The sequence below is a fragment of the Corapipo altera genome, unplaced genomic scaffold (genome assembly GCF_003945725.1).
Source record: "Corapipo altera isolate COAL_440 unplaced genomic scaffold, ASM394572v1 50, whole genome shotgun sequence".
NCBI classification, from domain to species: Eukaryota; Metazoa; Chordata; class Aves; order Passeriformes; family Pipridae; genus Corapipo; species Corapipo altera.
The window spans coordinates 4,993,185-5,002,008 of record NW_020884889.1 but is presented as its reverse complement, the minus strand read 5'-3'; the positions used below and the strand labels follow the sequence as shown (position 1 = coordinate 5,002,008).

General features: G+C 46.9%; 1 protein-coding gene across 2 annotated transcripts in view; it reads left to right on the top strand.

Annotated features, from left to right (window-relative positions):
- Positions 1–3,900: 3,900 nt before the first annotated feature.
- Positions 3,901–8,824, top strand: part of CHD2 (chromodomain helicase DNA binding protein 2) — a 91,312-nt gene continuing 86,388 nt past the window's right edge. Inside the window, exon 1 of one of the 2 annotated variants that reach the window (XM_027644501.1) lies at positions 3,901–3,999. The gene's annotated coding sequence lies outside the window, so the exon portion shown is untranslated. Of the gene's footprint in view, positions 4,000–7,271; positions 7,418–8,824 lie in introns of those variants that run through there. The other variant, XM_027644499.1, reaches the window with a different exon arrangement.

The following is an 8,824-nucleotide window of genomic DNA, read 5'->3' as shown; positions in this document are numbered from 1 at the left end:
GACATATTTTTTACCACTTGGTACGCACAGGGGAAGTGTATATCAAGTACTACTTAAATGAGCCAAGTTTAGCCTAGCTATTCTCTAATTATTTGCTTTTCTTGTTGCATGTTTCTTCCTTTTCCCATAAGGATACTTGTTTGGCATGTATGGAAACTCCCAAAAGATTGGAAGAGCATCTTTTAGAGAGCCAGGTCATGCCAGTCCGCCTGGTAACGAGGACAGACATTTACAGCAGGAAGTAGAGCAAGCCTCTAACAACTTCTAATTTATTTGATTGATTTGATAAATAATAAGTGCTGTTCTCTGAAACTTCCACTGATTGCCCTAAGCAACACTCATATTCCAGAAGCTGACAAAGCAAAGCCTCTGTTTTACCAAGGACAGAGTTTCTCATGCTTTGCCCCATGGCAGTGTCCTCTCTGAAACGCAAGGCCATCAGTATATAACTGTAGGCATGCTTAGTATGTGTATCCATATCCGTTTAAAATTTTCTTTTGGTGGTGTCTCACACTGCCATGGGCCTGATCCCTGCAAATACTGAGTAATGGAACAAGTCTCCCATGGGTGGACATGGGCTAAAGAGGATTTTCATCAGGAGAGGGAGCTCTCTCTGCACCGACTGCTGGGGAACCACCGCTTGCTTCGGGCATTAAAAATGCCAGGGAAGAGCTGTGCTCACCATTTTGTCCTTACGTGTTCTTTCATATGTTTGCAGGAATTTCACAGGCTGTTTAACTGCAGTGATTTGGGTTTATATATCTAGTGATGCTCTATAAATCTAATAGTAAAATGAGCCTCCATGTGGAGAATGCATTTGTTTGGTCCAAGAAGAAATAACGCACCCGCTTAAACGCAACAGCTTTTGGAGGAGTTTGGCACTGGATGGGGAGAGTACACTTGTCACATCCCTAAGGGATCTGCAGATGAGAAAATTCCCCTTATTTCAAGAAGTTTACAGAAGGCTAAAAGCTGTGAAAGGCACACTGACACTGAATTTCCCATTTTAAAAAATCAAATCAGATAGAAGTATTGTTGTCCTTTTGATCTACATATATTTTTAAAGAGGGGAGGGGAGAAGAGGGGAGCGGAAAGGAAGGGAGGGAATCCTCACACCGCCTAACATGCTGCTTTGTCAGACAGGGAGGTAGATAGACAGATAGATAGATAGATAAGATAGATAGATATATTAGATAGATAGATAGATAGATAGATAGATAGATAGATAGATAGATAGATTAGATAGATATCCTTATGCCTTTCAGTTCTCTGAGGCTGAAGCCGGAGCTTACAGACCGAAGTTTCAGTAAGGTTCATCCCTCCCGGCGATGCGACACTTGGGCTCGGCCCTGCTCGCCCCAGGGGGGAGAAGAGACATTTTATTCCCCTTTCTCCGGGAGTTGCCCCGGGTCTGTGTGTCCCCCGTGTTTCTGTCTGTGTGACCTCGCCCGGACCCCGCTCCCCGGGGCGCTCCCTCCGCGCGGGGGCAGCCGCCGGTTTCCAGTGGGACCGGGAGAAGCGGCGAATCCCGGGATTCCCGCGGATCCCGCGGCTCCGGCGATTCCCGGGGCTCCGGCCGCTCCCAAGCCTCCTGCGCCGCTGCGGAGCTGCCCCTGCTCTAAATCACAGAATCACAATTTGGGGGTTGGAAGGGATCTTTCAGGTCACCCAGTTCCAACTCCCCTGGCATAAGCAGGGACGCCTTCCACCTAGACCGGGTTGCTCAGACCCCCATCCTACCCGGCTTTCAGTGTTCCCAAGGGTAGAGCATCCACCACCCCTCTGGGCAACCTGTACCAGTTTCTCCACTCTCATTATTAAAAACCCCCATTCCTTATATATAATCTAAATCAACCCTCCTACAGTTTAAATCAAAAAGTGACCTTTTCTTTTGCAAATAATTCAGGAGATGAACAACATTATCAGCGCTGTGTATCTATAGCCATTTAAAATTTTCTATTCATGGCATCTCACACTGCCGTGGGCCTGATCCCCATAAATACTGGGTAATGGAACAATCTAATCTAAATCGATCCCCCCACATTTTAACCATTCTCCCTTGCCCTATCCTGAGAGGCTCTGATAAAAAGTCCATCCCCATCTTTCCTACAAGCCCTCTTTAGGCGCTGTAAGGGGGTCTAAGGTCTCCCTGGAGCCTTCTCTTCTGCAGTCTAAACAACCCCAGCTCTCTCAGCCTGGCTCCACAGTAGGTGGCCTCCTCTGGACTCACTCCAGCAGATCCACATCCTTCTCATGTTGGGGATCCCAGAGCTGGAGGTGGAGTCTCACAAGAACAGCGTAGAGGGGCAGAATCCCCTCCCTTGCCCTGCTGCCCATGCTGCTTTGGATGCAGGTCAGGATATAACTGTCTTTCCAGGCTATAAGTGCACATGGCTGGGTCATGTCCAGCCTCTCACCCACCAGCACTCCCAAATCCTTCTTGGCAGGGCTGCTCTCAGTATAAAAAAGAGAGGTGCCTTTCTATCACTCCCCCTCAACACTGTCCATGAGGGCCCTTGGCTGTGCTTTGCTGGGAATGGGGATGTGTGTGGGTGTGTGTGTGACTTAGCTCCAGTCCCCGATAAGGGCAATGTTCTGCACAAGTGGTGGGGTGTTAAGGTGGATTAGGGTTTGACTGAGTAGGCTCAGGGTTTAAGGACACTGTGCCACTCCTGCTGGGTGGTAAAATTGGTCTCTCTTACCTCTGTCCTCTGGGATCCCCAAACAGATCTGTGGGAACTTAGTTGTACTTTCTCTCGAATTTTGTGCTTCATTTCATCCTGTCCATTTGAATATCTGATGTAGTTCAATTCTCCTGGCTGTTAACACACTGAGCAAGTATGGCAGATTTTAGCAGCCCTTCCATTTGACTTCCTAATTACTTTCTTTTTCTTTTTTTTTTTCTTTGCAATAGGAATGTCTTAATTCCTAAGTGAGAATTCATTTCCAATTTACTGCTGCAAACAAAGCACTACATGGCAAAGATGTGTTTCCTTTTCACACTTTGTGTTGGTTTTGGCTGCATTTCAGGTCTGACCTCTCCCTATGTATCTGTAGGTGTACACCAGATGTTTGTGCCCTGTTGTGGTTGGTGCTGGACAGAAAGCATCACTAGACAAGCAGACAGACCTTTTTCATTTTGCCAGGGCTTTATCCTTGGCTCAGAACAGGAGGGATTTAAGTCTGCTGCTATTGATTTGATAAGGCAAACAGAACGTGTTTCATTATTTCTTTTTTTGTTTTTGTTTTTTTTTCTTTGTTGGGATACTCTCAAACAGTAGGAAATTGCACAATCCAGATGACAACTTAACTCACAATTGCAACAGCTCATAATTGCAACAGTCTTTGGAGTCAGCTTATGCCCAACTGCTGAAATAGTTTTATTTACTGATAGAATATTTCTGTATTTAAAGAAGAAAGCCTACAAAAGTTAAAGCCATGACTTATGCTTCAATCTGATAAACAGATGGGAAAACCACAGGGTTTGTTTCATTTTTCCACTTAGGAGAGCCATATTCACCTCTCAGCTTTCAGCACAGAGTTTGTGGCAGAGAAGTGGCATTTCAGGATTGATTTAATCTTTCTGTATTTCCTAGTTACTTCTACACAGAGAGCCTCAGCATTTCACAGTGACAACAGGACCAAGGTGTGGACCTGTCTGTGCAAATCTCCCCCAGTCAGGAGCAGGTAGAGGTTTAGGGGCTGGAAAAGTCCCAGACCCACATGGAAGAAGGAAATGGGACCAGTGTGCATTAACCAGTTCCTGGCAAACCCCTCTCAAGAGAGGTCAGTACAACCTCTTTGGTCCCAGTTTCCATAGGTGCCTGTGCAAGACTTGCCCTTACACACTCAGGTGAGAAGCTGAGGAGACACCAGTCCCATATCTCACCCTGGGCCAGACTCCAGACATGTGTCAGGAGGGACTGCCTTTCTCTCTGATGGAACCTCTAACAGAAGCTGGAACATCAGGGGTGGAAACTGGTGCAACTCTCCCAGCAGGTCAGTGATCTCATTAGGTACATATTTAAAAGGAATAAATTCCAGCTCTGAGCCAAACCTCAGCATCAGAGGTGAAGTCAAAATCCCTGTGAAACCCAGTGTCCTCTGAGCATTGCTTTAACCTCTCACCTCCATTTGCTATTGACATTATTTCTCCCTGAAAGGGTTTCTGTTTACACAGGGTAGCATGTCATTCTTCCTAGGACAACTCAAATTTTAGCCAGGTGCAAGTCATGGAAGATCTTTGCCAAATGCCTCACTGCATTGCACTTGATGACACAAGGAAAACTGTGGTTCCTGGGTGGAAAAGGAAAAGCCATGGTGCTGGCAGTCACCACCACAGCCATGCTAACAGCAGGATAAGGTTGGGATACCAATGTTTGACTGAGCCTGCTGAGGGACCTCCTCATCTTCTAAAAGACTTGAGATGGAGAACATCAGCCAAAATAACAGTTACCCCTTACAAGTGTTAGCACCTGGGGGTGCTACATTGGCATTATGTGTGTCCTGCGAAGGAATATGCATCCTCTGGCATACTCCTCCAGAACTAACCAGACAAGTGGGACATGATTCTCCATGAGCAGGAAGTAAAGCCTCATTTGCTGCAAATTTGTGTCCTGTATTACCAGACTCCACTGCAAAAATAATCTCCCCATGTCTCCCACCACACCCACAGCAAGCAGAGGGTGTGTGATGTGATGACATGCACACCAGTGAGCAGCTGAGAGGCACGTGCAGCCCAGCCCAGCGGGATGGCAGATGGCTGTGCTCATAGTCTTCCCATCCTGACTGTCTGGAGGTCAAGTGAGGGAATGAATTTCCAGGAGATCCATAGAAACTTCTCTTTGGCTCTAAAATGTGTCTTTCAAGTGTGGCTGGGTGCAGCAACAAGCCTAAAGTGTTGTAGGAGACACTGTCAGATCGTGCAGCACAGTGTTCCCATAGGAAAGCAGGATGGCAGGGCTGGGCTGGGCCTAGCTGGCTGCTGTCTCACCAGACTCCACAGAACCTCTACCTTCTGCATCTCCTAAACACCCTCTGCAAGTCCAGAGTTGCAGATGTCACTATGCCAGAACAAGTTCCTGTTGGCTGGAGCCTGAGCAGTTTCTGAACTTTGCCTTTTCTGGGGTAACACAGAAATACACGCTGGGCTTAGAAAATGTGTAAATATTGAAACCACAAGTGGCGTAACTTCTTTGTAAGAGTGAAAGAGTTGGTGGGCTCCCTCCTATAGTTCCTCTTCCTGTAGTTCCTCTTCGTGTAGTTCCTCTAACACACCTGCCCCTTGGATAGTCATTCACTCCAGCATTAAGACAATGCAGAGTAAGCCACGGGCTCTTTCTCTTCCCCTGTTGATTTCGCAGTGCATTCACTTTGTCCTGGCTTTGGAGAGAGAAACTGCCCCAGCCCAGAGCTGTGGGGGCTGTTTTGGGGTCCGTGTGCACCACCTGAATCCTTGATGCTACTGGCAGGAAGCATATTGCACTCACTCCTCTGTCCCAGTCCCCCATCCCCACTCTGTGTGTGCTCAGGGAACTGATCCAGCTGAAAAGTAGAGAAAAAAGGTAAAAGATGGATGAATTCATTGATGGCAAGAGCACTTGATAAGAAGCATCTCCACAAGAGGAGGAGCTGCTTTCTCCTTGAGCAGCAGCTGATCTAAAAGCCAGCTATTAAAAAACATCTTCCATGAGCACTCCTGCTTCCCTCAAGCCTTGGCTGCTGTTTCCCAACCTGGCAGTGCCCCTGCTCTGCTCTCTGGTGGTTTTAGCCAGGGCTGAGCTGGCTGGAAGCTCCTGGTGAGTTGTCAGCTAAATTAATCCTGCCCCAGCACCCTGGGTGGCTGCGTGTCACCAGGGGTGGTGAGAAGGACATCCATCTTTTCCCTTAACACTACCATGGATTTGTGCCCAATTAAGATGACTGTTAACTGTGGCCTTCATTAGTAGGATTGACAATGGAAAACTTTTAATCAAGTGTTTGGCTTGAAACACTTGAAAAGTGCAAAAGGAAAAGGCAGAGGAGGGAAAGGATCACTTCTCCCCTTCTCCATTTACCATGGATAAGTTAACAAAAAAAAAACCAACCTAAAAAAAATTTCCTCTGAGTAATTTGAGTCTGATACAGCTGGATTTTAAAATTCAGGATTTAGGTGTGGGAGGGAGAAAATCTCCACTTTCTCTCCCTGGACAGATGAAGTTTAGCAAGGATCAGGTTAAGGTGATGACTGTTTTCCATGTTGGTTCTTGAGGGTTTCAGCCAGAACTAGATTTTTGTGTCCCATTTATAACAGGGCTGGAGCAGGGGAAAGGAGCTATAATGGAAGTGCTGACACCACTCCAGCACAGGGCAGCCCTACTAATGGTGCCTATGTTGCTGGAGGAGCCAACTTGGCAGCTCATACTGGGACAAGCCTGACAGAAAGGCTCTTTGAAAATAATTTACTGCTCCAAAAATAAATGCAAAAAGCCCAACCTTCTTCATCTGGCAAAATTGCTCTTGGGAGTCCCAGGACATTGTCCAGGGTTTCCCTGGTGCCATGGGACAGGGTTAATTGCTTGAGGTGTGATGGAAATTGTTAGGTGTGATTTAATAACACTCTACATCTAAAAGGAATGAGGAAAAACTAGCTAAACCAGAATAACCCTGGCCCTGCTGAGGGCGGAGGGATGTAGGGTGCAGCAGTAAAGGTGTCTTACTTGTGCTGTTTCCTTCTGTCCCTGAGGAGAGCCGCTGGCCACCACGTGTCCTCCCAGCCCCACAGCCCATCCACCCAGCTCTGTGCCAGGCTGCTGTGGTCCTGCTCTCAGCTTCCTCACACATTTTCCATGACTCTGATCCCTTTTGCCTTTGTGGAGTGGAAATAAGTTCCCAGGGAGGAGGAATAAAGGCTGGGTGCTTTAAGCCACCATGCTGTGGGCTTCGAGGAGTTTCTGATGATGTTTTTGGCGGAGCTGCCTTTTTGTTTTCTCCTGTTGGAATGCACGTTGTGCTACAAACCACAGGGCAAACAGGCAGCAGAGCAAACCTACTGCAGGTGTGGGCACAGGAGAGCTGGTGCTACAGAAAAGAAGTTGCTGTTTAATGCCATGTGAAAGTTCTTCAGCTGGAGACACCAACATTTATGTGATTTTTCAAGAAACCAAGTCCAAAGCTGAGTTTATAGCAGAGCTAAACTCAGCTGTTTGCAGTGGGCGGAACTGTGCAGAAATAAGGAAGTTCTGAGTGTTGTTGAAGCAGAAACTCTTGTTCGAACCACAGAATCTAAAGGGAAATTAAAGGGAGCATGGGGCTTTCAACAAGAAATTTTTCTTTTTACCTAATGAGAGTTTCTCATAGCAATGCAGAAGTTTTAGCAGGGAGATGATACCTCACCAGCAGGACCCAGAGCACTGGGAATGCCAGGGATGCTCAGGAGGTGGGTAAACAATGGGGATATCAGGAGTGCTGGGAAAATGAATTCAAAATGTGTATTTCAAGCGATCTTCTACAGTTTGCAAAAGTGTAGGGGTTACTTGAAAAGCAGGCTATGAACAGATGTTTTAAGCTCAAGCTGTGTTAAGGTAAAAAGCCCCAGCACAGCTGGGCTCAGTGAGGCCCCTGACATGGTACAGGACATTCCTCACTGCCCTGCACTGCCTTGCTTTGGAAAATGTGTTTATTTAGTGGTAGCCAGTGCTGTGTTCACCCATTGCCCTGTGACAACAGTGTCCACTGTGTGGAAACCTATGTCATATTAGCAAAGCTAACAAAGCCAGGGCATCTTTGCATTCCCTCCCTTGCGCACATTGACTGAGCTCAAACCCGTTCACTTTCTTTGCCTCAGAGCACAGCCTTGGAAATGCAGTAGAATATTCCAGCGTTTCCCTCCAGCCCAGCAGAGGCTGCCACGTGGGCAGGTCCATGCCTGACCAGCAGTCCTCATGTCTTTATGTAACTCCATCCTCGGACAGAGATTAGCTTTCACCGGAATGCAGGTTTGCAGCTATTCCAGGGAGGCTCAGCAGGAAGCCTTGTGTGCTCCTGAAGGGTTTCATTTCATTTCTCTGTACAGCTTGTAAAAGGCTTCTTGGAAACCAGATCTTTGCATTTTACTTGAGTTCACTTATCTGCCAAAAGCTGCTTCAAGTTACTCTTTCCAAGCCATATTAAATTAATCCTTAGGTAAGAAGGAGGCAGCAACAAGTACTGTATATCTTTGTTGAGAACTCACCGCTTCTAATTACGTTCCCCCCTTATAGGTTTTAATATTGAGGACTAGAAAATGAGGTCAACCTCTATTAAATGTAATGACTTTCCCTGTGGGGCTTGCAATAAAAACAGCTTCACAACAAAGGTTTCTATTTAAGGGAGAGGAAGTGTCTGTTACAAAGAAATCCCCTGACTGGTGCAGGGGCTTAATTTTCATTTGCTGGCTACAACAAAGTGAAAAGATTTGGGTTGAGACTTTAACCGGTGCTTATCTGAGAAAAAATGGGCAGGAGAGTTAAAACATCAGGAAGAAAAAAAGCCCCATTGCTGCAGGAGATGGCCTAGAACCTGTCTGGCAAACAATACCTGAAATTGCTGGCAGCTTCAGAGAGGGCAGATAGCACAGCTGCATCCTGAGCCACACCAGGGCCACCATGAGCTGCATGCAGTGAGCATGCAAGAGGAGCAGCTTTGCCTTTCTCTTTTTGCTGCAGCCTGGACACAGCTGGTTCCCCATGGGTGCCCCCAGAACAGGTGGTGTGGTTTGTTCCTGCAGGAGATGAAATGAATCCTGTAATGGATACAGGACCTAATTTGGAACACTGCAAAGAGCACAGGTTGGTGCTGTGCCCTC